The sequence below is a fragment of the Bufo bufo genome, chromosome 2, assembly GCF_905171765.1.
Source record: "Bufo bufo chromosome 2, aBufBuf1.1, whole genome shotgun sequence".
Taxonomy (NCBI): domain Eukaryota; kingdom Metazoa; phylum Chordata; class Amphibia; order Anura; family Bufonidae; genus Bufo; species Bufo bufo.
In genome coordinates, this window is record NC_053390.1 from 18,860,900 (window position 1) to 18,888,896 (window position 27,997).

At 45.1% G+C, this 27,997-nt stretch overlaps 1 protein-coding gene and 1 pseudogene across 1 annotated transcript in view; one reads left to right on the forward strand and one right to left on the reverse strand.

Annotated features, from left to right (window-relative positions):
- LOC120990641 (zinc finger protein 501-like) overlaps positions 1-27,997 on the forward strand; it is a 149,263-nt gene that overhangs the window by 84,003 nt on the left and 37,263 nt on the right. The gene's annotated exons all lie outside the window — the stretch shown is intronic.
- On the reverse strand, positions 11,653-12,934 carry LOC120991155 (annotated as a pseudogene).

The following is a 27,997-nucleotide window of genomic DNA, read 5'->3' on the forward strand; positions in this document are numbered from 1 at the left end:
TGGTGAATGGACTGCTGAGGACTGGGGCAAAGTCATATTCTCCGATGAAGCCTCTTCCCGATTGTTTGGGGCATCTGGAAAAAGGCTTGTCTGGAGAAGAAAAGGTGAGCGCTACCATCAGTCCTGTGTCATGCCAACAGTAAAGCATCCTGAGACCATTCATGTGTGGGGTTGCTTCTCATTCAAGGGAGTGGGCTCACTCACAATTTTGCCGAAAAACACAGCCATGAATAAAGAATGGTACCAAAACACCCTCCAACAGCAACTTCTTCCAACAATCCAACAACAGTTTGGTGTAAAACAATGCATTTTCCAGCACGATGGAGCACCGTGCCATAAGGCAAAAGTGATAACTAAGTGGCTCGGGGACCAAAACGTTGACATTTTGGGTCCATGGCCTGGAAACTCCCCAGATCTTAATCCCATTGAGAACTTGTGGTCAATTCTCAAGAGGCGGGTGGACAAACAAAAACCCACTAATTCTGACAAACTCCAAGAAGTGATTATGAAAGAATGGGTTGCTATCAGCCAGGAATTGGCCCAGAAGTTGATTGAGAGCATGCCCAGTCGAATTGCAGAGGTCCTGAAAAAGAAGGGCCAACACTGCAAATACTGACTCTTTGCATAAATGTCATGTAATTGTCGATAAAAGCCTTTGAAACGTTTGAAGTGCGTGTAATTATATTTCACTACATCACAGAAACAACTGAAACAAAGATCTAAAAGCAGTTTAGCAGCAAACTTTGTGAAAACTAATATTTTTGTCATTCTCAAAACTTTTGGCCACGACTGTAGTGTCACAATGCAACATATCATCTAATGTCACCATGTATCTCCAGCTTAAATGCCAATTAGAGTATTTATAGTTTGGGTGGAATTATCCTGGATCAGCCAAACAACTGCATTATATTTCTTGGAAGAGAAGAGCCTTGTTTACTTCCAGAGCAGTGAAGATGGATTGTCCCCATGAACCTTGCTTCTTATCACTGTATTCACACCTCCACCCACACTGCGGGAGAGTCCAGAGTGACATGGGGAGAAGTAACGACGCTCCATGGAATAGTTTATAACGTATGTGGACATATTAATATTTCATCTTCATTCAAACAGTATTTGCAGATAAAATAAACTCTTCTATTTGCTCCACGACAGCGTCACCATTGTCACTGACAGACGTTGTCTTCTTGGCTCATATTATACTTTCTCCTAGCGCTGTGACCTTCATTGCTCCTACAGATTAACCCTCCTGTGCGGAGACAGTGATATTGGTGGCATGATGACTATATCACTGATTTATCTGACTGGGTGATCTGTGATAATTAACCCCATATGTACATTCCTGTGGTTTAATGGTAAACCTATCTAGATACTGGAGCTGAGTGATATATCGGTGGTGGGAATCGCTTGTGATGTCACATCTGTTAATTAACCCCTGAATAATGCCAACATGACTTCAGTGACCAAGTGATGCTCATATATGTGTTTCATATGTACCCTAACTCCATCTTTATTACCTGCAAAACATGAATGGAGTCAGGTGCTGAATTCTGTAGGTACTGTATCCAGCTCACTTATACTGCCTCAGATGGATCTGGATAGATTGGAGGCTTGGGCAAAAACGTGGAAAATGAGGTTTACCACATTGCCCAGCAAATTCAGTTTATAATACTAACCACTACATATAAGGCCGTCCACAATCTGTCCCCTCCTTATACCTCCCACCTGCTTTTCTGATACATCTCCACACGTAATCCCTGATCCTCACAAGACCTTCTTCTTTCTTCTCCTCTTGTCTGTTCTTCACACAATCGTCTACAAGATTTCTTACCTGCATCCTCCATACTCTGGAACTCGCTATCCCAGTACATCAGACCCTCCCCAAACATCCAAACTTTTATAGGCAACCTGAAAACCATCTCTTCAGGAAAGCCTACCACCAACAATGAGCACGCTGCCCCCACACAGCCAGATGAGCAGCTTTACCCTCACCTACTGTGTCCTTCTCCTTCCCTTGTAGATTGTAAGCTCTTGTGGTCAGGGTCCTCTCCCCTCTGTACCGACTTGTTAATAGCTCCATGTTTATGGTATTTGTATTTTTTATATTATGTATGTGTAACCCTCTCTTGATGTGCAGCACCATGGAATTAGTGACTCTTTCTAATAAATAATAACACTGATAAATGCGGATCAGATGCGGAAAAAATATACGTTCTTGTGTATGAGCCCCAATACTGACATGGAAAAGGACTTAGGAAGATTACAGTAAACTTAACTGCAGAAACCAGTGTCAGGCAGCTGCTGCCAAGGCTAATAAGATACCAGGGAGCATCAAAAGGGGCAGAGATGCCAGTGATGAGAACATAGTCCTGCCACTTTACACATCACTAGTCAGACCACACATGGAGTACTGTGTACAGTTCTAGGCTCCTGTAAACAAGGCAGACATAGCAGAGCTGGAGAGGGTCCAGAGGAGGGCAACTACTGGAATGGGGGGACTACAGGACCCTGAAAGATTATCAACATTAGGGTATCCACTTTAGAAAAAAGACAACTGAGGGGCGATGTAATTACTATGTATAAATATATCAGGGGTCAGTACAGAGATCACTCCCATCATCTATTTATTCCCAGGACTGTGACTGTGACGAGGGGACATCCTCGAGACGGTGTCTCCACCAACATAGAAGAGGATTCTTTACTAGAGTGTAATAATATTAAAGGCTAGTTACTAGATTTCTGGAGAAGGGCGGTTGATCCAGGGAGTTACTGTGTTCTGATTTGCCTGATTTTGAAGAAAATTCGCTTCTACCTCCTGAGGGATTTTTGCCTTCCTCTGGATCATCTTTGCAGCATAACTGGATGGACGGATGACATTTTTTTATGTTAATCTGTAATTTGGGCTCTGCCTGTTCAATAACGAATGTACTTTTAAGACAATATCTGACAATGTTTCTAAATATGTGAGTCTTCTGATATGGTATTAAAAGATACCTAAAGAGAAGACCTAAGTAGTCTCCACAGCTTGCCATTATGTCTTTTTTTTTTTGAGTTAGCCATTAAAAGGTATCAACTACGGTGGAGCGAACCCGAACTGTAAAGTTCGGGTTCGTACCGAACTTTACGATTTTTTGACCCCGGACGCAAACTTGAACATTTCAGTAAAAGTTCGGGTTCGAGTTTGGTGATTTAATGGCGCTTTTTGAAAGGCTGCAGAGCAGCCAATCAACAAGCATTTTACTCTTGTGCCCTTAGAAACAATCACAGCCATGCCTACTAATGGCATGGCTGTGATTGGCCAGTGCAGCATGTGACCCAGCCTCTATATAATCTGGAGTCACGTAGCGCTGCACGTCACTCTGCTCTGCTTATTGTAGGGAAAGGATGCTGCTGCTGTGAGGGAGAGAATAGGAGAGAATCTGTTTTTAGAAGTGCTTGTTAGATCTGCGATCTACAGCGATTTTGTTTTGTGGGTGCAGGGCAACATTTTTGTACCCTGCCCTGAGCCCAGTGACACAGAAAAATATGTTTTATCCGCCTGTTAGTTATGTGGGCGTCGGCGGCCATTTTGTGCAAGTTCAGTGCACCAGCATATGTTCCAGGGACAATAAATGAATCCTGTTCTTTTAGTTCAGTGGGCAACATATACCCATTTTTTAAGTGCACCTGCACTGCATATGTGCCAGAGGAAGGTACAATAATATAGGTAATCCGTCTGTGAGTTCAGGGGCCCAGGGGGTGACATATTCACATTTTTTTCTGTAAAGTACCCCTGTGCTGCATATGTCAGTGTAATCAATTCAGTAAATCCTTCTGTTAGATTCTGGGGGGACAAATATATTTTTTTTTGCTAAAAAGTACATATGCGCTCTGCACTGCATTTGTGTTAGTGAAAGAAAATCTGTTAAATCCATCTAATTGTCGGTGAAAAAAATCATATATTTTTTTCCATAAAGTACCTTTGCGGCCTTTGCTGCATTTCTGACAGTCCAATACAACCAGTCAATACTGCTGTTACATTGTTGGTTGACAAATTCAGATTTTTTGTGACCATGAAGTAATTGTATTAAATTTTCTCTCTTTATGACACTGGCACAGCCTTACTGGCAGTGAACTTATTTGTTGACTATTGATGGTTACATTGTCGCCTGACATAAACCATCTGTTAGTTTGGTGGGTGAACGTAAAGAATGAGGAGAGCGTCAAATAAGGGACGTGGCCCCAGTCGTGGTGCTGCTGGTGGAGCTCCTGTTGCAGGGAGAGGACGTGGTCGATCTGTGCCAGCTACACGCACAAGTGAAACACCTTCCTCAGGTGCGAGCAGCGGTATTTGGTCGGGCCGAATGCTGCTCTACGAATGGTGAGGCTAGAACAAGTACAGGCGATAGTAGATTGGGTGGCTGACAGTACCTCCAGTTCCTTCACATTGTCTCCCACCCAATCCCCTGCTGAAAGATCAGAGTTGGCACCTGCAGCCCATGGCCATCAGTCTTTCACCTCACCCCATTGCAAATCAGCCAAGCAGTCTGAGCCCCAAGTCATGCAGCAGTCTCTTCTGCTTTTTGATGACTTTGCTAGCAGGGTTTCCCAGGGCCATCCACATAGCCCTGCCCCATAAGATGCCCAACCACTTATGTTTCAGGATGAGTACATGGGAGGACCACCGCAGAACATCTCGGATGATGACAAAACACAGGTGCCAACTGCTGGGGCTTTCAGCACGTCTCGGATTATGACGAAACACAGGTGCCAACTGCTGGGGCTTTCGAAAGTGTGCAGACCAACAAGGAGGGCAGGGGTGAAGACTGGGTGGAAGATGATGTGGAGGACGATGAGGTCCTCAACCCCACATGGAATCAAGGTCATGCGAGTGACCTGTGTAGTTCAGAGGAAGAGGCAGTGGTCGCACAGAGCCACCAGCACAGCAGAAGAGGGAGCAGGGTGCAAAAGCGGAGCGGTCGTCCCCTAGACAGTACGCCTCCTACTGCCCACCGCAACAAGGGACCAAGCACACCAAAGCCAGCTCCAAGGAGTTCCCTGACGTGGCAGTTCTTCAGACAATGTGCTGACGACAAGACACGAGTGGTTTGCACGCTGTGCAATCAGAGCCTGAAGCGAGGTATAAACGTTCTCAACCTGAGCACAACCTGCATGACCAGGCATTTAAGTGCAAAGCACGAGCTGCAGTGGAGTAGACACCTCAAAAACCAAGAAAGGTCTCTGGCTCCTCCTGCTTCCTCTTCTGCTGCAGTCGCGGCCTCTTTATCCACCTCTGGAGTGACAGTGCCACCTGGCACCCCACAAATAGAGGGGTGCCAGCAACACCAACACCTGGGTCACCAAGCATCTCCACAATGTCCCACGGAAGCGTTCAGCTCTCCATATCCCAAACGCTGGAGAGGAAGAGGAAGTACCCCCCTACCCCTGAATGCCAGCATTTCTAAATTACTTGCCTTTGAAATGCTGTCATTCCGTCTGGTGGAGACGGATAGTTTTAAAGGCCTTATGGCGGTGGCTGTCCCACAGTACGTCGTGCCCAGCCGCCACTACTTTTCAAGGCGAGCCATCCCTTCCCTTCACAACCAAGTAGGGGACAAAATCAGGTGTGCACTGCGCAACGCCATCTTTGGCAAGGTGCACCTGACTACGGATACGTGGACCAGTAAGCACGGTCAGGGCCATTATATCTCCATAACTGCACACTGGGTAAATGCAGTGGCGGCTGGGCCTGAGGCGGATAGCAGTTTGACGCATGTCCTTCCACCACCGAGGATTGCAGGGTGCTTCAGTTTGCCTCCTGTTGCTTCCTCCTCCTACCCTGCTTCCTCATCCTCTACCAGCTCCTCATCCGGTCAGCGTAACACCTTCACCACCAACTTCAGCACAGCCAGGGGTAAACGACAGCAGGCAGTTTTAAAACTTATCTGTTTGGGGGACAAACCCCACACCGCGCAGGAGCTGTGGACGGGCCTTGAACAACAGACCGATGAGTGGTTTGTGCCATTCAGCCTCAAGCCCAGCCTGGTGGTGTGCGATAATGGGCGAAATCTCGTAGCAGCTCTGGGACTAGCCAGTTTGACGCACATCCCTTGCCTGGGGCATGTGTTGAATTTGGTGGTGCAGAGAATCCTTAAAAATTACCCCGACATGTCAGAGCGGCTGCATAAAGTGCGGGCCGTCTGTGCGCGCTTTCGGCGTTCTCATCCTGCTGCTGCTCGCCTGTCAGCGCTGCAGCGTAACTTCGGCCTTCCCGCTCACCGCCTCATATGCGACGTGCCAAGGTGGAACTCCACCTTGCACATGCTGGCCAGACTGTGCGAGCAGCAGCAGGCGATAGTGGAGTTTCAGCTGCAGCACGCACGGGTGAGTCGCTCGGCGGAACAGCACCACTTCACCACCAATGACTGGGCCTCCATGCGAGACCTGTGTTCCTTGTTGTGCTGTTTCGAGTACTCCACCAACATGGCCAGTGCCGATAACGCCGTTCTCAGCGTTACTATCCCACTTCTATGCCTCCTTGAAAAAGCGTTCATGGCGATGATGGAAGAGGATGTGGCACAGGAGGAGGAGGAGGAAGAGGGATCATTTCGTAGGGTTTTCTGCCAGTCACTCCCAAATGGCTCCGAGGGTGGGTTCCTGCACCCACAAACCCAAGGTACACAATTGTCCAGCCAGGCCACAGTTCTGGAGGATGAGGAGATGGAGGAGGAGGAACCATGTTCACAACAGGGTGGCACCCAGACCAGCTCATGGCCATCACTGGTGCATGGATGGGGGGATACAGAGAACACAGACGATACACCTCCCATAGAGGACAGCTTTTCGTTGCCTCTGGGCAGCCTTGCACACATGAGCGATTACATGCTGCAGTGTCTCCGCAACGACCGCAGAGTTGCCCACATTCTAACTTGTGCTGATTACTGGGTGGCCACGCTGCTGGATCCCCGTTACAAGGACAACGTACCGTCCTTAATTCCGTCACTGGAGCGTGATCGGAAGATGCGCAAGTACAAGCGAAAGCTGGTAGACGCGCTGCTGGTAGCATTCCCACCTTACAGCTGGGGCACAGTGGAAGCACAAGGCGAAGGCAGAGGACGAGGTCGCCAACGCAGCTGGGGCACCGCCAGCACCTCAGAAAACAGGGTTAGCATGGCCGACATGTGGAAAAGCTTTGTCAGCACGCCACAACAACCAGCACCACCAGCTGATATGGAACGTCTTAGCAGGAGGCAGCATTTCCCCAACATGGTGGAGCAGTATGTGTGCACACGCCTACACGTACTGAATGACGGGTCTGCCCCTTCAACTTCTGGTTCTCCAAATTTGGCACATGGCCTAAGCTTGCCCTTTACGCCTTGGAGGTGCTGGCCTGCCCTGCAGCCAGTGTATTATCTGAACGTGTGTTTAGCACGGCAGGGGGCGTCATCACAGACAAGCGCAGCCGCCTGTCCACAGCCAATGTGGACAAGCTCACATTCATTAAAATGAACCAGGCCTGGATCCCACAGGACTTGTCTGTACCTTGTGCAGAATAGACAGTTATACCACCATCAAACATACATTCTTGTACTCAAGTCAAGTGCAATGATTCTTTGTTTTCTTCTTTTTTATTTGTCACAATATTTTGGGGGCTACCTACCCAATAAAAATAAAACATTGTTGGCTACCTCCTCCTCCTCCATTGCTGCCTCCGCCTACAACACAACATTCACCGCCTCCTCAACCTCTGACTCCATATCCATCTCCTTCTCTGAGTTGCAGGTTAATAATTTGTAATTTTTTGTTATTTTATTTTAAGTTATTTCCCTATCCACATTTGTTTGCAGAGCAGTTGCCATGTTCTTAAATAACATTTTACTGCCTTTTACATCCCTCTAGCCTTTTCAAGGACTATTTTATAGCCATTTTAATGCAGAAAAAAAGGGCCAATTTTAGTGCCCTAAATTGAAAAAATTCTTATTTTCAATTGTCGGGTGACATTTTAAAATTTTTGGCATATACAAACCCCTGCTGAGCCTGGGTGACAGGGGCCTAAATCTCTCAAAATCCTCTGTTCTATTGCTGGTTGACAAGATCTCCCTTTTGCCGTGAATGAACCCCTGCTGTGCATTGCTGACAGGGAACTAAATCTCTCAAAATCGTCTGTTCTATTGCTGGGTGACATGAACCCCCTTTTGCCGTGAATGAACCCCTGCTGTGCCTGGGTGACAGGGGCCAAAATCTCTCAAAATCCTCTGTTCTATTGCTGGGTGACATGAACCCCCTTTTGCCGTGAATAAATCCCTGCTGTGCCTGGGTGACAGGGGCCTAAATCTCTCAAAATCCTCTGTTCTATTGCTGGGTGACATGAACCCCCTTTTACCGTGAATGAACCCCTGCTCTGCATTGCTGACAGGGAACTAAATTTAGTGAAAACATCTGTTACTGATCGGAAGATGCGCGACTACAAGTGCACGCTGATGATGGCATTCCCACCTGACAGCAAGGGGCACAGTGTAAGCACAAGGCGAAGGCAGAGGAGGAGGAAGAGGTCGCCAACGCAGCTGGGGCACCGCCAGCACCTGAGAAGGCAGGGCTAGCATGGCCCAAATGTGGAAAAGCTTTGTCAGCCTTGGAGGAGCTGACCTGCCCTGCAGCCAGTGTATAGTGTGAATGTGTGTTTAGCATGGCAGAGAGCATTATCACAGGCCGCAGCCAATGTGGACAAGCTTACGTTTATTAAAATGAACCAGGCATGGATCCCACAGGACTTGTCCGTACCTTGTGCAGAATAGACATTTATACCAGCCTCAACCATCTATTCTTGTACTCAAGTGCACTTATTCTTTGTTTTATTTTGTTATATGTCCCAATATTTTGGGCGATACCCCAATTTAAAAATAAAAAATAACACAAATCAGTGTTGGCTACCTATTCCTCCTTCACAGCCGCTTCCACCTACACCGCCACGCCAACCTACACCGCCACATCCACCCATCCACCGCCTCCTCAACCTCCTACTCCTAGATCCAGATTGTTATTTTTAATTTTTCTGTATTTTATGTTATTTTAAGTCATTTCCCTATCCACATTTGTTTGCAGAACAGTTACCATGCTCTTAATAACATTTTGATGCCTTTTGCAGCCCTCTAGCCCTTTTCCAGGACTATTTTAGAGCCATTTTAGTGCCCAAAAGTTCGGGTCCTCATTGACTTCAATGGGGTTCGGGGTCAAGTTCGGGTCCCGAACCCGAACTTTTTTTTCAAGTTCGGCCGAACTCGTCGAACCTGAACATCCATGTGTCCGCTCAACTCTATCCTGGAGACATTATGCTGAGCACAGACGGTGTAGGAATACACATCAAGCACATCCTTAGGCAGTGTAGGCCACCAGTACTGGCGAGACAAAAGTTCTGAGGTCTTGCGGATCCCTGGATGACTAGCCAGTTTGGAGTTGTGCCCCCCAAGCTAGAATACATTTTCTCTTGGCAGATGGCACAAATGTGTTTCTGGAAGGGATGTCTTTTACCAGGACAGGGGCAACTGTGATCAAGTGAGCAGGATCTACAATGTACTGGGGCTCCTCCTGCTGGTTGGAGAAAACAAATGACCAAGACAGAGCATCCGCCTTGATGTTCTTCTCAGCCGGGCGAAAGTGAAGCTCAAAATCGAAATGGGAAAAGAATGCCCATCTGGCTTGGTGAGACACTGGGCCATCTGCAGATATGTAAGGTTCTTGTGGTCAGTGAAGATTATCACCATATGCTGGGCCCCCTCCAATAGATAACACCACTCCTTCAAGGCAAGTTTTATGGCCAAAAGCTCTCTATCTCCTATACAGTAATTCCTCTCAGCAGAAGAATAGAGCTTGAAGAAAAATCCACATGTAAACATCTTGCCATTGGAACATTTCTGTAGTAAAACAGCACCAGATCCTATGGAGGAGGCGTCCACTTATAAAAAGAATTGGCTGGAGACATCGGGATGACACAGAACAGGTGCAGAAGCAAAGGACCTTTTTAAATGGATGAAAGCGGCTCTAGCCTCAGTCACCCATTTCTTAGTAAGAGCGGAGATATGAGAGATGAAAAATTCAGGATGAACTGACGACAGAAATTAGAAAATCCAAGGAAGCGCTGTATAGTGCGAAGACCCTGTTGGTGGGGCCAGTCCATTACCACATTCAATTTTTCAGGATTCATCTGTAACCCGGCATCCGGGTTACAGATGATGTATCCCAGGAGCGGTAAGTTTTTTTTTCAAAGATGCATTTATCGAGTTTGGCATAAAGTCAATTCTCTTTCAACCGCTGTAAGATTAAACGTACATGTCTCCGGTGATTGGTAAGATCTGGAGAATAGATCAGTATATTGTCCAGGTACACTAATACGCAGAAATAGAGCAGGTTCCGGAAGATATTGTTTACCAACTCCTGTAATACCGCAGGAGCATTGCACAGACCGAAGGGTATGACGAGATACTCGTAGTGACCGTCACGAGTGTTGAAAGTAGTCTTCCACTCATTGCCTTTTCGAATGCGGATAAGGTTATATGCACTGCGCAGGTCTAATTTTGTGAAGACTTTAGCTCCCTGGATCCTGTCAAAGAGTTTGGAGATTAGCGAAAGAGGGTATAGATTCTTGACCGTGACCTTATTCAGACCTCAATAGTCGATACAGGGCCATAAGGATCCATCTTTTTTCTGCACAAAGAACCCGGCACCGGCTGGCGAAGTAGATTTTCGGATAAACCCCCTCTCGAGCTTCTCCTTGATGTAATCAGACATCGCTTGGGTCTCGGGAAGCGATAGTGGGTATACTCGACCACGAGGAGGAGGGGCACCAGGCAGAAGGTCAATCAGACAATCATATGGACTGTGAGGAGGCAGGGTCTTGGCCTCTTTCTTACTGACGACATCCGCAAAACTGGCATACTGCTGCGGAAGTCCAGGCAGGTCTTCAGGTACAGTAGGCGAGGAAGCAGGTCGGACCTCCAATAAGCAGGTGGACTGAAAGGATGATCCCCAACACAGAATCTGACCATAATAGGAAATGCCTATTCTTGTCCGCGATTGAGGATAAGAATAGGACAAGCTCTATCTTTTCCGCTGAGCCGCAGAATGGAACAACGGATGTGGACAGCACACGGTGTGCTGTCCGCATCTTTTGCAGCCCCATTAAAATGAGCCCTAATACTGATAGCACAGTACCTACAGAACGAATGAACTAGGAATGTGGGTGCACCAAAAAAGAATACACACGGCGATACCCTTTCCCTACATTGTCCCTACAGTTTAAGTTCCGAGTCTTCACACTGAGATTGGACCACTAAGTGGGATGAATATAATTAGGCAGAGGGGCCTGGGTATACTAGATTTATCTTGATTCTTGACAAATTAATTTGGAATTAATTGAATTTCTTGACTAAGTTTGGCGAATTGTCTGAATTGAATTTTTCAAAACTTCGCCCATCTCTACTCAGAACTACAATTTGGTCGTCTGAAAGATTCAGGCTAATTCCACTCCAAATAACCTAGTGATGAGCAAATCGATTTTATATTGCGGAAGTTCGAGAAGAATTTTACTAAAAATCCTGATTCTTCTGATTTTAATGTGATTTGATTCAGGACAATCAAGAAAAGAGATAGAGATATAGAAAAGTAGACTCTTACAAGCAATTAGAGCACTTTAGTTTTGGGTAGAATTTATTTGGACCCAAATCTAATTGCATGATCAATGTGGGGGAATCATATCCAAAACAAATTTTGAAAAATTTTCAAAATCTCTAAACCAAATGTTAAAAATATGAAAATAGTTTCTCTCCTGTGTGAATTCTACAATGTTTAACAAGTTTTGATCTCTCTGAAAAGTGCTTCCCACATTCTGAACAGGAGTTTGGCTACTTTCCTGTGTGAATTCTCTGATGTCTAAGAAAATGTGATTTTTGTGTAAAACATTTCCCACATTCAGAGCATGAAAATGGCTTCTCCCCTGTGTGAATTCTCTGATGTTGAACAAGATTATATTTTTGTGTAAAAAATTTCCCACAGTCTGAACATAAATATGGCTTCTCCCCTGTGTGATATTTTTGATGTTTAAAAAGACTTGCCTTTTGTGTGAAATATTTTCCACATTCTGAACATGAATATGGCTGCTCTCCTGTGTGAACTATCCGATGCCTAAGGAAATGTGATTTTCGCACAAAACTTTTCCCGCATTCTGAACATGAATATGGCTTCTCTCCTGTGTGATTTCTTTCATGTGTAACAAGATGTGATTTTTGTCTAAAACATTTCCCACATTCTGAACATGAATATGGCTTTACTCCTGTGTGAATTCTCTCATGTGTAACAAGATCTGATTTATGTGTAAAACATTTCCCACATTCTGAACATGAATAGAGCTTCTCTCCTGTGTGTATTATTGCATGTTTAACAAGAACTGATTTTACTGTGAAACATTTTCCACATTCTGAACAAGAATATGGCTTCTCTCCTGTGTGGATTCGCTCATGTATAATAAGGTGTGATTTACAAGTGAAGCACTTCCCACATTCTGAACAAGCATATGGCTTCTCTCCTGTGTGAATTCTCTCATGTATAATAAGGTTTGATTTATAAATAAAACGCTTCCCACATTCTAAACAGGAGTGTGGCTTTTCCCTCCTATGAATTCTTTGTTGTGTAGAAAGATTTGAGCTTTTCTTGAACTGTTTATCACGGTGAAACCTTTCACACTCTTTCTGACTTGAACTTCTGGTAACAATCTGTGATTGGTCAGGAGAAGGTTCCTCATGATTAGGAGGATTATAGGATAAATCTGTACTGTGTAGTCCTGGATTTATATTAAGGTTAATGACGTTTTCTCCTGAAAAGTGCTGCATGATATCTTCATCTTCTACTTTATAATTTAGTGATGACATAAAGTTTCCCTCAGAATTCTTACTTGGATTTTCTGTAGAGATAAAAATTGAAAATTGAGTTTTTTCCAAACTACAGAGTAGACAAACTTATAACATTCATATTAGGCTGGAAGTGGACCCAGCAGGAAGGAGAGGTATAGGCCATTTATTTGGAATGTCCTAAAGAGCCTATCCAAGGGACAGGGCTGAATCCTTGGAGCACTGCTTTTGAAACCCTAATGCTCTACATAGTCCTTGCCTGGCTTGGCTAGACGTCAGCATGCTGAGGGCAGAGATGTGTCATAACATGTACAGATTATACACACTACTTACTATATCCTTACCATAGTAATAATAATATATATTGGCATTCTAAGCATAGAAAAATCTCAGAGATTTCCGCGCGGGTGCAATGCGGTAGGTGAACGCATTGCACCCGCACTGAATCCGGACCCATTCATTTCAATGGGGATGTTCAGATGAGCGATGATTTTCACGCATAACTTATGCGTTGCGTGAAAATCGCAGCATGCTCTATATTCTGCGTTTTTCACGCAGGCCCCATAGAAGTGAATGGGGTTGCGTGAAAATCGCAAGCATCCGCAAGCAAGTGCGGATGCGGTGCGATTTTCACGCATGGTTGCTAGGTGACAGTCTATTCACTGTATTATTTTCCCTTATAACATGGTTATAAGGGAAAATAATAGCATTCTGAATACAGAATGCTTAGTAAAATAGCGCTGGAGGGGTTAAAAAAAATAAACAAATTAACTCACCTTCTCCTCTTGATCGCTTAGTTCCCAGTCTCTTCTGATGAGCTGTCGGCTAAAGGACCTTTGGTGACGTCAGATCACACGCTCCAATCACATGGTCCATCACCGTGGTGATGTACCATGTGATTGGAGCATGTGATCTGACGTCACCAAAGGTCCTTTAGCCGACAGCTCATCATTAAAGAAGTAAAGAAGAGACCGGGAACTACGCGGAGGAGGTGAGTTAATTTTTTCATTTTTTTTTAACCCTCAATTGATCACCTACTATGCATTCTGTATTCAGAATGCTATTATTTTCCCTTATAATACAATCTACAGTCGTGGCCAAAAGTTTTGAGAATTACATAAATATTGAAAATTGGAAAAGTTGCTGCTTAAGTTTTTATAATAGCAATTTGCATATACTCCAGAATGTTATGAAGAGTGATCAGATGAATTGCATAGTCCTTCTTTGCCATGAAAATTAACTTAATCCCAAAAAAAACTTTCCACTGCATTTCATTGCTGTCATTAAAGGACCTGCTGAGATCATTTCAGTAATCGTCTTGTTACTTAGGTGAGAATGTTGACGAGCACAAGGCTGGAGATCATTATGTCAGGCTGATTGGGTTAAAATGGCAGACTTGACATGTTAAAAGGAGGGTGATGCTTGAAATCATTGTTCTTCCATTGTTAACCATGGTGACCTGCAAAGAAACACGTGCAGCCATCATTGCGTTGCATAAAAATGGCTTCACAGGCAAGGATATTGTGGCTACTAAGATTGCACCTCAATAAACAATTTATAGGATCATCAAGAACGTCAAGGAAAGAGGTTCAATTCTTGTTAAGAAGGCTTCAGGGCGTCCAAGAAAGTCCAGCAAGCGCCAAGATCGTCTCCTAAAGAGGATTCAGCTGCGGGATCAGAGTGCCACCAGTGCAGAGCTTGCTCAGGAATAGCAGCAGGCAGGTGTGAGCGCATCTGCACGCACAGTGAGGCGAAGACTTTTGGAAGATGGCCTGGTGTCAAGAAGGGCAGCAAAGAAGCCACTTCTCTCCAAAAAAAACACCAGGGACAGATTGATCTTCTGCAGAAAGTTTGGTGAATGGACTGCTGAGGACTGGGGCAAAGTCATATTCTCTGATGAAGCCTCTTTCCGATTGTTTGGGGCATCTGGAAAAAGGCTTGTCCGGAGAAGAAAAGGTGAGCTCTACCATCAGTCCTGTGTCATGCCAACAGTAAAGCATCCTGAGACCATTCATGTGTGGGGTTGCTTCTCATCCAAGGGAGTGGGCTCACTCACAATTTTTCCCAAAAACACAGCCATGAATAAAGAATGGTACCAAAACACCCTCCAACAGCAACTTCTTCCAACAATCCAACAACAGTTTGGTGAAGAACAATGCATTTTCCAGCACGATGGAGCACCGTGCCATAAGGCAAAAGTGATAACTAAGTGGCTCGGGGGACCAAAACCTTGACATTTTGGGTCCATGGCCTGGAAACTCCCCAGATCTTAATCCCATTGAGAACTTGTGGTCAATCCTCAAGAGGCGGGTGGACAAACAAAAACCCACTAATTCTGACAAACTCCAAGAAGTGATTATGAAAGAATGGGTTGCTATCAGTCAGGAATTGGCCCAGAAGTTGATTGCGAGCATGCCCAGTCGAATTGCAGAGGTCCTGAAAAAGAAGGGCCAACACTGCAAATACTGACTCTTTGCATAAATGTCATGTAATTGTCGATAAAAGCCTTTGAAACGTATGAAGTGCGTGTAATTATATTTCACTACATCACAGAAACAACTGAAACAAAGATCTAAAAGCAGTTTAGCAGCAAACTTTGTGAAAACTAATATTTGTGTCATTCTCAAAACTTTTGGCCACGACTGTACACTACAACTAACCCAAACCTGAACTTCTATAAAGAAGTTCGGGTCTGGGTACCACAGTCGGTTTTTTATCGCGCGCGTGCAAAAAACATTGCACCCGCGCGATAAAAACTGAACATCGGAATGCAATCGCAGTCAAAACTGACTGCAATTGCATTCCTACTCGCGCGGGTTTGCCGCAATACACCGGGACGCATCCGGACCTAATCCGGACACGCCCGTGTGAACCCAGCCTAAGGCTTGAAGTAAATGAACTTGGAAGGGTATCTATCTTCAGAACATATATCCTTCTTAACTCAAAGAGAGGTAAGGAGGCTCAACCATTTAAATCTGAGTCTATAGATCTGACAATTGACTGGAAGTTAAAGAGGTTGTCCGAGTTATGAAAAAAAAATATATAGCACTGTAAATCTGATGGGCAGCAATATTGTCACGGATGAGGTATAGGAGGAAACACCACACTGACAACCAGGAGGGAAAGGGAAAGCCACTAGGCCTCAACGCTAGGGAAAGGAAAATGTCACCTCCTAGAGAACCCTACTCCTGGTCCTGACTCCTAACCGTATGGGCACCCCTTGAAGGTAGGAATGCCCATACACTGAAACCTGGGACCCTGGAGACCCTAAAGAGCCCTATAGATATAGGCAGGGCTGAGACAACTCGTTCCTTCCCAGATGAAGAAACAAGCGTCTCCCTTGTATTGGGCAGACTAGATGGGCCAAATGGTTCTTATCTGCCAACACATTCTATGTTTCTATGTTTCCCTGAGGCCTAGTAACAACCAACTAGGAAGGGAAAACAAAACACAAACGCGACACTTAAAGGGAATCTGTCACTAGCATATTAGCAAAAATTTTTTTTTAGGAATCCATGTGTAATAAAGTACCTTATTTCCATATGTCTTGTTCTTTTTATTCTGTGTCTTGTCATTTCTTCAAAAAAACGCTTTTTTAATGATATTCAAATGAAGCTGTAAGGAGCCCAGAGGGGCGTTATTCTTTGTCCACGGTGCCCAGGAACGCCCCTCTGAAGTGCCGTGCCCGCCTAAATTTGAAAACTAAGAACTCCTCCAAGATCGCCTAAATCGCCTCCCAGAGGCGAGGCTAAGTGCTCCCCCCCCCAGCGCCGCGCTCTGCGGCAAACACCCCCGATCCTCCTCTCGCCCGCATCCGAAATCCCGCGCAGGCGCAGTGCCGGCGATTGCCTGCGCGATGATAAGGCGACTGAGGGCAACAGCTTCAACAGCGTCACTGGGCATGCGCCGATCCCAGTGACGTGTTCGCTGGTTCCTCAGCCAGCTGGGATCGGCGCATGCCCAGTGACGCTGTTGAAGCTGTTGCCCTCAGTCGTCTTATCATCGCGCAGGCGCAGGCAATCGCCGGCACTGCTCCTGCGCTGGATTTCGGATGCGGGCGAGAGGAGGATCGGGGGTGTTTGCCGCAGAGCGCGGCGCTGGGGGGGGGGAGCACTTAGTGATTTAGGCGATCTTGGAGGAGTTCTTAGTTTCCAAATTTAGGCGGGCACGGCACTTCAGAGGGGCGTTCCTGGGCACCGTGGACAAAGAATAACGCCCCTCTGGGCTCCTTACAGCTTCATTTGAATATCATTAAAAAAGCGTTTTTTTTAAGAAATGACAAGACACAGAATAAAAAGAACAAGACATATGGAAATAAGGTACTTTATTACACATGGATTCATTAAAAAAAAAAATGCTAATATGCTAGTGACAGATTCCCTTTAACTTCTGTAGTGAGAAGCTATCAAACCGCACAGTCAGAAGGGTGAAGTAAGACTAAATAGGGTAGAAGTAATGACTACTAAGCTACACCTGAAACAAAGGGTGTGGTCAAAAAACAACACTGAATCACGAGTAATCAAAGAGGCTGTTATATTCATCCACGCTCCGCCAGTCTCCTTGATCTCCTGACATCTGTTACGGGAATGGCCATGACAGTACCCCCCTTCTATGGGTGACCTTCGGGCACCCAGGACCGACCTTATCAGAATGAGCTCTGTGAAAGGCCTTCACAAGACGATGAGCATTAACATCGGCCGCTGGAACTCACATCCTCTCCTCTGTTCCGTACCCTTTCCAGTGGACGAGATACTGGAGGGATCTACGGAGAACTCGGGAGTTCACAATCCTGTTGATCTGAAATTCTAAATTACCGTCCACCATAACAGGAACGTAAGGCAAGGAGGACGGCTCAACAGGTTCAACACATTTCTTCAACAACGACTTATGAAATACATTATGAATTTTCAAAGCCTGAGGAAGTTCAAGCCGAAAGGCTACAGGGTTAACAATGGCAGTGATCTTATATGGACCAATAAATCTTGGGCCCAACTTCCAAGAAGGTACCTTAAGCTTAATATTTCCTGTGGACAGCCACACAGAATCACCCACTCTCAGGTTCGGACCATTCATACGTCTCCTGTCAGCCACACGCTTATACTTGTTGCCCATTTTTTTCAGGTTCTTTTGAATTTTCCGCCAAATAGAAGACAAAGAAGAGGAAAATCGTTCCTCCTCAGGAATACTGGAAGTTTGAGAACCAGAAAATGTGCCAAACTGCGGATGGAACCCATATGCCCCAAAAAACGGCGACTGTCTACTGTTATTAACCCTTTCACGACTGCAATCTGTATATATACGTGATAGCTGCACATGCCCCGTGCAGCTACCACGTATATACACGTTCTGGCAGCTCTTTAATCCAAGCGCTGCAAAGCGCTTGGATTAAAGCTTCTGCCCCTGTCCTGCTGCTGTCACGGACAGCATACAGTGCGGTAATGCCGGCAAGGGGCCAATCAGAGTGGCCCCTTGCCGGCAATCGATCCGATTGGTTAGTCTGTGCAGACTAACCAATCGGATCGCGGCAGTGTTAAAATGCCGGTTTCAGGCTCTGATCTGCGCTCTGCAGATCACAGCCTGAAATCGGTAATGTGTCCTGAAGCCCCCGATCTGTGCCCCCTCCTTGTTCATGTCCTGCCCCCGATGTGGTCCTGCCCCGATCTGTGCCCCCTCCTTGTTCTTGTCCTGCCCCCGATGCGGTCCGCCCCCTCCTGCACCGATCTGTGCCCCCTTCTTGTCCATCATCTTATCCTGCCCCCCCCATGCGGTCCGCCCCCTCCTGCCCCCCCCATGCGGTCCGCCCCCTCCTGCCCCGATCTGTAATTTATAAAATGCTGTCCCCCCTTCCCCGTTTCCAGCGCTGCCCCCGATCGGTCCCCCTTCTGTGTGTGATGGTGGCGGCTCCATTCCTGAGCCGCCGCCATCAGCAGCGTGTGTCAGCTCTATGCTGACACTGCTGTAACCCCATAGATGCCGCAGTAGCGGCATCCATGGGGGTAATAGAGGGAGGGGCCCCCCTCTCTCTCAACCATCAGGGCTGCTGCGATCGCAGCGCCCGATGGTTGCCATGGCAACCGGACGCTTTGCAAAGGCGTCCGGTTGCCATGGTATAGGCGTCCAGTGCTGCCACCTACAGGCATCTGATTGTATTATACTTTGCAATGCAAGAGCATTGCAAAGTATAGTACAACCATCAGCCCCACTGGATCTTCAAGATCCAAGAGGGAACTGATAAAAAAAAAAGGGAAAATAATAAAAGTAAAAATAAATAAATAAAAATGTAAAAAATAAATTTCCTTTTCCTATAAAAAAAAACAAAAATAAAAACACACATATTAGGTGTCACCGCATCCGTAACGACCATCTCTATGAATATATCACATCATCAACCCCGTCCAATAAACACCATAAAAAATAAATAAAAAACGGTGTAAAAAATAAGCCATTTTTGTCACCTTACATCACAAAAAGTGCAACACCAAGCGATCAAAAAAGGCGAATATACCCCAAAATAGTACCAATCAAACCGTTACCTCATCCCGCAAAAAATGAGCCCATATTTAAGACAATCGCCCAAAAAATAAATAAGCTATGGCTCTCAGACTATGGAGACACTAAAACATCATTTCTTTGGTTTCAGAAATGCTATTATTGTGTAAAACTTAAATAAATAAGAAAAAGTATACATATTGGGTATTGCCACATCCGTAACGATCTGCTCTATAAAACTGTCACATGACCTAACCATTTAGATGAACGCTGTAAAAAAAAAAAAAAAAAAACTGTTCCAAAACAGCCAATTTTTTGGCCACCTTGTCCCATAAAGTGTAATAATGAATGATCAAAAAATCATATGTACCCAAAAATGGTACCAATAAAAACCTCAACTCTTTCTGCAAAAAATGAGCCCCTGCACAAGACGATCGGTAGAAAAATAAAAAACATATGGCGTTCAGAAAACCAATCCAGCAAAATCTGCCTTCCAAAAACCAAACGGTGTTCCTTTCCTTCTGCGCCCTGCCGTGCGCCCTTACATCAGTTTACGACCACATGTGGGGTGTTTCTATAAACCGCTGAATCAGAGTAATAAATATTGAGTTTTGTTTAGCTGTTAACCCTTAATGTGTTAAAGAAATAAATGTAATAAAATACAAAATCTGCTAAAAAAGTGAAATTTAGAAATTTCATCTCCATTTTCCTTTAAATCTTGTGGAACACCTAAAGGGTTAATAATGTTTGTAAAATTGGTTTTAAATAACTTGAGGGGTCTAGTTTCTACAATGGGGTCATTTATGGGGGGTTTCCACTATGTAGGCCCCACAAAGTGACTTCAGACCTGAACTAGTCCTTAAAAAGTGGGTTTTGGAAATTTTCTTAAAAATTTTAAGAATTGCTTCTAAACTTCTAAGCCTTCTAACGTCTTAAAAAAATAAAATAACATTTCCAAAATGATGGCAACATAAAGTAGACATATGGGGAATGTTATGTAATAAATATTTTATGAGGTATCACTTTCTGTTTTAGAAGCAGAGAAATTGAAATTTAGAAAATTGCAAATTTTTACAATTTTTTGGTAAATTTGGGATTTTTTTTTTAAAAAAGGAGATATATATTGACTCAAATTTATGACTGTCATGAAGTACAATGTGTCACGAGAAAACAATCTCAGAATGGCGTGGATAAGTAAAAGTGTTCCAAAGCTATTACCACTTAAAGTGACGCATGTCAGATTTGTACATTTTGACCTGGACACTGGGGCATCAATGACCTTTGGTCATGAAAGGCTTAATGACAAACTCAGCTAACGACAAGAATAAAGACCACTCCTCCTGGTTCTCCGAAACAAAACATCTCAAGTAAGTTTCCAGATTCTGATTAGTGCGTTCAGTCTGTCCGTTCGACTGAGGATGAAAAGCCGAAGAAAAGGACAATTGTACCCCCAGTCGAGTACAGAACACTATCCTGATAAAAAAATGGCTGCACAACTTTACACATGCAGCCTTTTTTTTATCAACCATGTTTGCTTGATGGATATGCACCTATGACCATGTATATGAATGTGCTAGTCTAAATTTTCTTCTAGTATATATTGAGGGTAGCAACTCTTTTAGACTGAGCAACGCCCATCTGCCTGGGGCTTCTGAGCAGAGTACAAATGTAGCTGGTTCCTACACTGCCCTGAAAATGTAGGCTTAGGTAAGTTCAAGAGAGGCGGTATATTAGTGTTAGGTACCCGTCTGCAGAAGCCACCTTGACGCCTGGTAGATGGGCCCGACACATGTTTGATCAAAAATGTGCGCTAAGAGCTTCCATTTATAGTAGGTATACCACTTTAATTTAGAATGATCCCCATTTCTCAGCTCTATTGTTTGCATGTGTAAAGTTGTGCAGCCATTTTTTTTATCAACCATGTCTGGAGAATAAATTAGTATGTCATCCAGATATACAACAACAAACCGCCCACCAGATGATGAAAGATGTCATTAATAAAGTGTTGAAAAACTGCTGGAGCATTGGTTAACCCAAAAGGCATGATCAGATTCTCAAAATGACCCTCAGGGGTATTAAAAGCAGTCTTCCATTTGTCCCCCTCCTTGATCCTTACCAAATTATATGCCCCCTCAGATGCAATTTAGAGAATACCTTGGCACCGACAATCTGATTAAACAATTTAGAAACAAATGGGCGGCACTGTGCTTCAGTCGCGGTCCAGGTGCACGGTCAAAAGGTTGATACCTCAGATACTTGCAATAGAAAGACCAGCACTCCGTGATGCCAATAATGAAGAAAAGGCTTTCTTTATTCGTCACCCATATGTGACGGGCGTTTCGACACCAGTCTGTGTCTTTGTCAAAGTACAGGTGATAACAGCTCAATTTTACATACAAACGGCACCATTTAAATACAATTCAAATAACCCGCCTCCTAGTCACGCAAGTGATCACATGGTCGGGGGCGGACTGAACCGCCCCCAGCCATGTGACCAGTCACGTGGCCAAAGCGTCATATTGCTACGCAACCAGTCCAAACAAAACTGAATCTAACTATGAGTGGAGTACGGTTAGACATGTATCTGAATCCATGTACTATTATATATCCGAGCAATCTATAATCCTTTATACATCAGATTTAAACATTTTATATTGTACCGATACACTGAAATTAAACCGTCTCCTCATCATATTGAAGATCATGTGATCACGGAAGAAAATCCCGGTCACATGGTTTGTCACATGACGTCATATTGTTACGTAACTGATCCAAACAATATTGGATCTCGCAGAAAATAGATTGCGATGCAATATTAAAGATCCATGCTGTATTCAAACTATATTCAGGGATCTGAGATATCAGTGATTAGTTACGGAACAAAAGTATACATAAATACAAAGTAACAATTCATAATCATACGTTCCACACATTGAATCAAATGAAACTACTCAGTGAGTATTCCTTATTGAGGCCTTTGGGGGCAAGCGTCTCAAGTCGATGGATCCAATATGCTTCACGCTGGTGGAGCATCTGGATCCGATTTCCTCCACGTCGAGGTAAGGTCACTTCTTCTAAAATTTGAAAACGCAATTGTGAGATGCGGTGATTTTTTTCTTTAAAGTGCTGGGGAATAGGTAACAAAGTGTTTTCTTTCCTAATCGTGGACTTATGCTTCCCTACCCGGTCCTTCATACGCATTGTTGTCTCTCCAACATAGCACAACCCACAGGGACATTTAAGTAAATAAATCACAAAACTGCTGTCACATGTGAAATGACCCCGAATGGGGATTTGTTGTCCTGTCTGTGGGTGTGCTATGTTGGAGCCTTTGATGACATTAGAACAATGAACACAGTTAAGGCAGGGAAATGTTCCCTTCCTAACTGTAGAGAGAGTGAGCATCCCGTCACTTCCTACGTCCGCCCGGACAATCATGTCCCTAATATTTTTATTACGCTTATAGCACACCATGGGACGATCCCTAAATTCCTGAATTGTGGGATATGATTTTTGTAAAATATTCCAGCTCCAAAGCTCCATACAAATCACAAAGCGAACAAAGTATATTCGGGATATGGAGGACTACCAAAGAAATCAAGTGTACAGATGGCAGGACAAAGCCGGCACTGCTACATCTCAACCACCACGTCGATCCGGCCGCAGAGCGGTCACGGCATCCTCCGACTCTGGAAGCGACTCCACAACTGGTCAGCGCAATTTTTTAGGAGCACGCAGACGCCCAAGAAGGCCAACACCAGGCGCTCAGGCCGACGCCATCATCGGGGACGCCGAAGCTCCACGTCTAACCCGGTCACAGGTACTCAGCACACCCTAGTGTTAAATTTATCTTCTAAGAATCTCTCTCCACTCCAAATTGGACTCCTTGAAAAGGGACTATCTTTCAGTCCGACCACTAGTCTGGACACATTTGGACTGGACATGGATTTAAATAGTTTCTTTCGGAGTATACGGCTTAAAAGCCATTTTTCAAATGTACCCATGCATGATCCGGTCCCTATTGAAAATGTGCAATCATTATTAAATTTGCAGCAGTTTGGTTTAAGGCTTAAGAGCCACTATATGCCTCCGAAGATGTATCACCCTAGTGAAACCTACATACAACTTGTACAATGTGATATTGCCTTACTACTTGCGAAATTTAAAAAAGGAGCGTCTGGTGCTACACAAAGATGGGGTGTAGCACCAGACGCGTTTCGGGGTCCAACTGAGGAAGGGGTTGGACCCCGAAACGCGTCTGGTGCTACACCCCATCTTTGTACTGAAAAACCTACCTTACCATTAAATCGACCATAACCGAACAGAGAGCCGGCTTTAATCTCCTGATTGAATACTGCTACAAATATCTAAAGGCAGATCCTGGGAGTAAGTATACTTGAAGGCTCTTGTGATTATTTCGGACGAACACTTGGTCGATACAAAGGTAATGGACTTAATTCGCTTGCAAGCTTTTCAGCAGTGAGTTGCTGCCATTCACGTCGCTTTGGCGGGACGCCGCCGCGACTATTTGAATAACTGCAAAGCATATGACTGTTGTCTCAATATGAAAGTAAAAAACGAATAGACTTATTGCAAACAAGTCTTTGGATGTTCACAATCATTGGATCCAAGATTTACAATATTGGACTATTGAATATTTGCTGATTAATCGAATAATAGCCTTTGCTCTGTCGAATATTTATTTGTTAATAACCTATTTATTCTACTGCATTCTTGATTGTTTTATGCACCAAATATATTTATATTATCAATAAAGCTCATCTTTGCTTAAAATACACGGTCGCAGCTATCCTTGAGTGCCCTGTTCACCTATATACGTATATGTTATCACCTGTACTTTGACAAAGACACAGACTGGTGTCGAAACGCGCGTCACATATGGGTGACGAATAAAGAAAGCCTTTTCTTCATTATTGGAATCACGGAGTGCTGGTCTTTCTATTGCAAGAATCTGATTAAACAAATCTGGAATTAAAGGAAGGGGGTAAGGATAACGGATGGTAATACGGTTGGAGCTCACGGAAGTCCAGACATGGCCTAAGAGTACCATCCTTTTTTTTTACAAAAAAAAAACAGCAGCCACTAGGGATTTGGATGGTCTGATATATTTCTTCGCCAAACTCTGGGTGATATACTCTTGCATGGCCTTTCTTTCGGGTTCCGAAAGATTATACAACCGAGATTTGGGCAGTTTAGCTCCAGGAATAAGATTGACAGGACAATCATACTCCCGATGCGGAGGTAACTCCTGGTTACCACTCTCAGAAAATACATCAGAAAATTCAGAAATGAACGAGGCTACAGTTTTAGTGGTAACCACTGTGGGGTAGTGATGGGCCTCATGGCAGCTAGGGGAGATTCATGGCAGGAGTTTCCATGTCTTCCCCGTCAGTCATCAATTCTGAGGCAGCACCAGGTACCACAATCAGTCTTCGATAAGAGCCCAGCCCAGACTGTCAGTCAGGGGGAGATTCTTTGTGCAACAGAGTCTTGCTGGAGGCTCTGTAAGAGTGGTCTCAGCCGGGCTGGCTGAGGGGCCACAAGGCTGTGATAGCCTGGACATTGGGGGATGCAGTGACGCCTGTGGTACTAGGGTCACTAGGTCAGAGTCGGGAGGACTGCTGGATCCTAATCCCCCAAAGGGAGTCGTACAGCCTGGAGGCTGGGGAACTGTTAGGCTGGGAAAGCCGGATCTGATGCAAGGTATGAACTGTAACCTGTAGTTAAGTCAGGGACTAGGTTATGTTATCTTTAGTTAGAGCCCAGCCGGGCGAGTGTTTATTATTTTGTATAATTGTTTATGTTTACACGGATGTGCCGCAATAAAGCACAGTGTTTGGACCTTAAACTTGGTGTCTGGCGAAGATATCTGTGAGAATGACCCACGAAAGAGAGCTAATCCCCACAATTTGTGTCGGATGCGGGCAGGTGTCCGTGCTGAAAAGTAAAAATCAACACGGTTGCTAGGGGCAACAACAACAACTCAGAAGCCTGGTGAGAGAGACTGACCTGTGGAAGTTTTTTGGTCAAAATGGCGACCTGGGTGAAAGATGGTCTGGTTGGCGGAAACCTAAGGTGATGTCATCTGTGGGAAGTGGCCCGGATTGGCGGAAAACCAAGGCCACAGAGGAAGTAATGGAGCAGCTGGTGAGGGAAACTAATTCCTTGTTGAGGAAGCCGAGTGCTGCACTTGGAGAGGCTGCTCTGAATTTGGCTGAGAGTGGAGTTCCGGAGGAAAAATAGATGTATGCCGCCGGGAAGACAAAGAGGTGGAGAGCGGTGTGGCTCTCAGGAGTGCCTGTGTTTTTTGCGATTGGGTACAGAGTCCTAAAGTGTGCGGCTGGAGTGACCGTACGGAAGGAGGCTGGAGTCGATGTGTTTCCGATGGCAACGACTACACCAAGAAAGAGTCTGCCGGTGTTCAGGATACCAGGAACCAAGAGAAGGCTGGTGAACTTGGTAGCGATGTCCTGGGAATATCCTCGTCTCCCGAATCCATGACGTCAGGCGGTAAGAATGTTCCTGTTGATAATTTTGTGGTAGTCCCCGTGACGGTGAGCCGGCCGCAGTGGAAACCGGCTGGGTCGGTGACTGAAAAATCACAGAGGTGAGAAACTGTCTCAGAATTGTATGACATTGGGAAAAACGCAGTGTCTGAACAGGCGGGTAAGCTTGTTGCGGTTACTCCCCTGCAAGGGAGAAGGTTTCTGGGTCGCCCAAAGAGCCTGTGATCAAAGCTAGATTTGGGGTGATGAAAGTCAGAGATACCATGCTAGCTCAGGTAAGAGGTAGCATGATAGCCGCTTCAGAGACTGATAGTGTTACATGTTCGGGACAATTATGCGGATAATACGGACTATTAGGTGGTTCTCACTGAGGGAATGTTGGGCCGTAATTTCCCCTTATGCTTTGAGGTTTTGAGTAATGGAGACACTTCTGCAGAGAGTGACAAAACTCCTGCAGAACCTGTACCTGTCCCTTTAAATGATAATGTGAAGGAGCTGCACATTGAGAACAAGGGTGCAGATAAGATGCAAAGTGAAAGTGTCAAATTACTTGAACAGCATAATGACAATGTGGATTTTTGCAAAAGATGTGAACTTGATGTTAAGGCGCTCGTACATGAGGTGAAGTGGGGCCGTGGTTTCCTTTTGGTATGGGGACTGTGGGGAAACACTCCTGCAACTAGTAGTGAAACTCCTGCAGAAGTGGTTTCTGGCCCTTTAAATGAAGTGACCATTAGAAACAATGGTGCTGATAAAATGCAAAATAAAAATGTGACGTCTTGTGAAATAGGTGATGATGATGACATGCCTTTTCTGTTGCAGGAGAGGGTCGGGGAAATAGCTCCCCCCTAGAGGAAAAATTATAAAAAAGGCAGAAGGGTTGATAAATATTGTGAGCACAGAGTGGAGTAATCCTACTCTGGTGAACATGCAAAAAAGGGTGGCAGTCCTAGAGGGTGTACCACCTGTACCAGAGGTGGATATGCAGTCTCCACAGTGTTCTATGATCAATAAAGTAATGTCCCAGGTAGGGATTAACTTGTCAGTGCCCCTAGAGGTCAGCGTTAACAATGACACGAGCGCCATAGGGGACGTATGCGCTGTGACCATTAGCAACTTCGAGAGGGAAGCTACCAGGTCGAAGTCTTGCGAAGTTGAGGTGGTTACTAGCAGCGACCAGATGACAGTTTTATCTGACATGACGAGAGTTAGGTGGGGAGACTTCAGTCTAATGTCTGAGATCCATACCCAGGCTGTGGTAAATTACCTGACATGTCGGTACAGCTGCAAGCAGGAAGGTGATTCCTTCCTCTCTATACCGTCCCTAGATCTGATAAAGAAAAGACTAGCTGTCTTCACAGAGTCACCGAAGAAGGCTGCAGAGGGGTCAAGGGAGAAGACCCCGAAAGAAATGAGTGAGATGAAGGGTCTACAGCCTGATATCCAGGTGAAGAGCAAAGGCTCCAAAGAAATACAGAAAACTGCGGTAGACACCGATAAAGTGCTTGAAGGGACTATGGGTGGAACCCCCACAGGGTCTCCAAAAAAATAAATAATGATGATACTCCTATATCTGCTGCGACAGAATCCAGTGAGGAGCAGTTGGACCGCAAGGCCCAAGAACAGGGCGCTTCCAACAAACTAGTGCGAAAAACTAAGAAAAAACTGAAAAAGTTTGACTGGCTCCGGGCTGAAGAGAAATACATCTTGGCCGATATGCCGAAGAACATGACCAAGCGAAGGCGGGTGCTCGGGAAAAAGAGACCTTGAAGAAGCGCAAGAGGAGCGAGATGAGTTTGGAAGGCTGAACAAGCAACTCAGAGCAGAGATGGAGGATCTTGTGAGCTTAAAGGATGACGTCGGGAAGAACGTCTATGAGTTGGAGAAGTCTAAGCCAGAGCCTGTTAAGAAGGGATCTGGAGATGGTGGCGCTGCGGTGCCGACCGAGGCAGAGAAGAAGATCTTTCTGCTGAACCCGTGGATGGGGCTGATGTGGATGCAGAGGCCAAGAGACTCATGGCAGTGGGTAGCCAGGACCTGGTCCCGAAAGATGTCCCCCTCCGCCTGCAAAGCAGTCCAAGTAGCCAGCAGCCTGCTGGGAAAGGA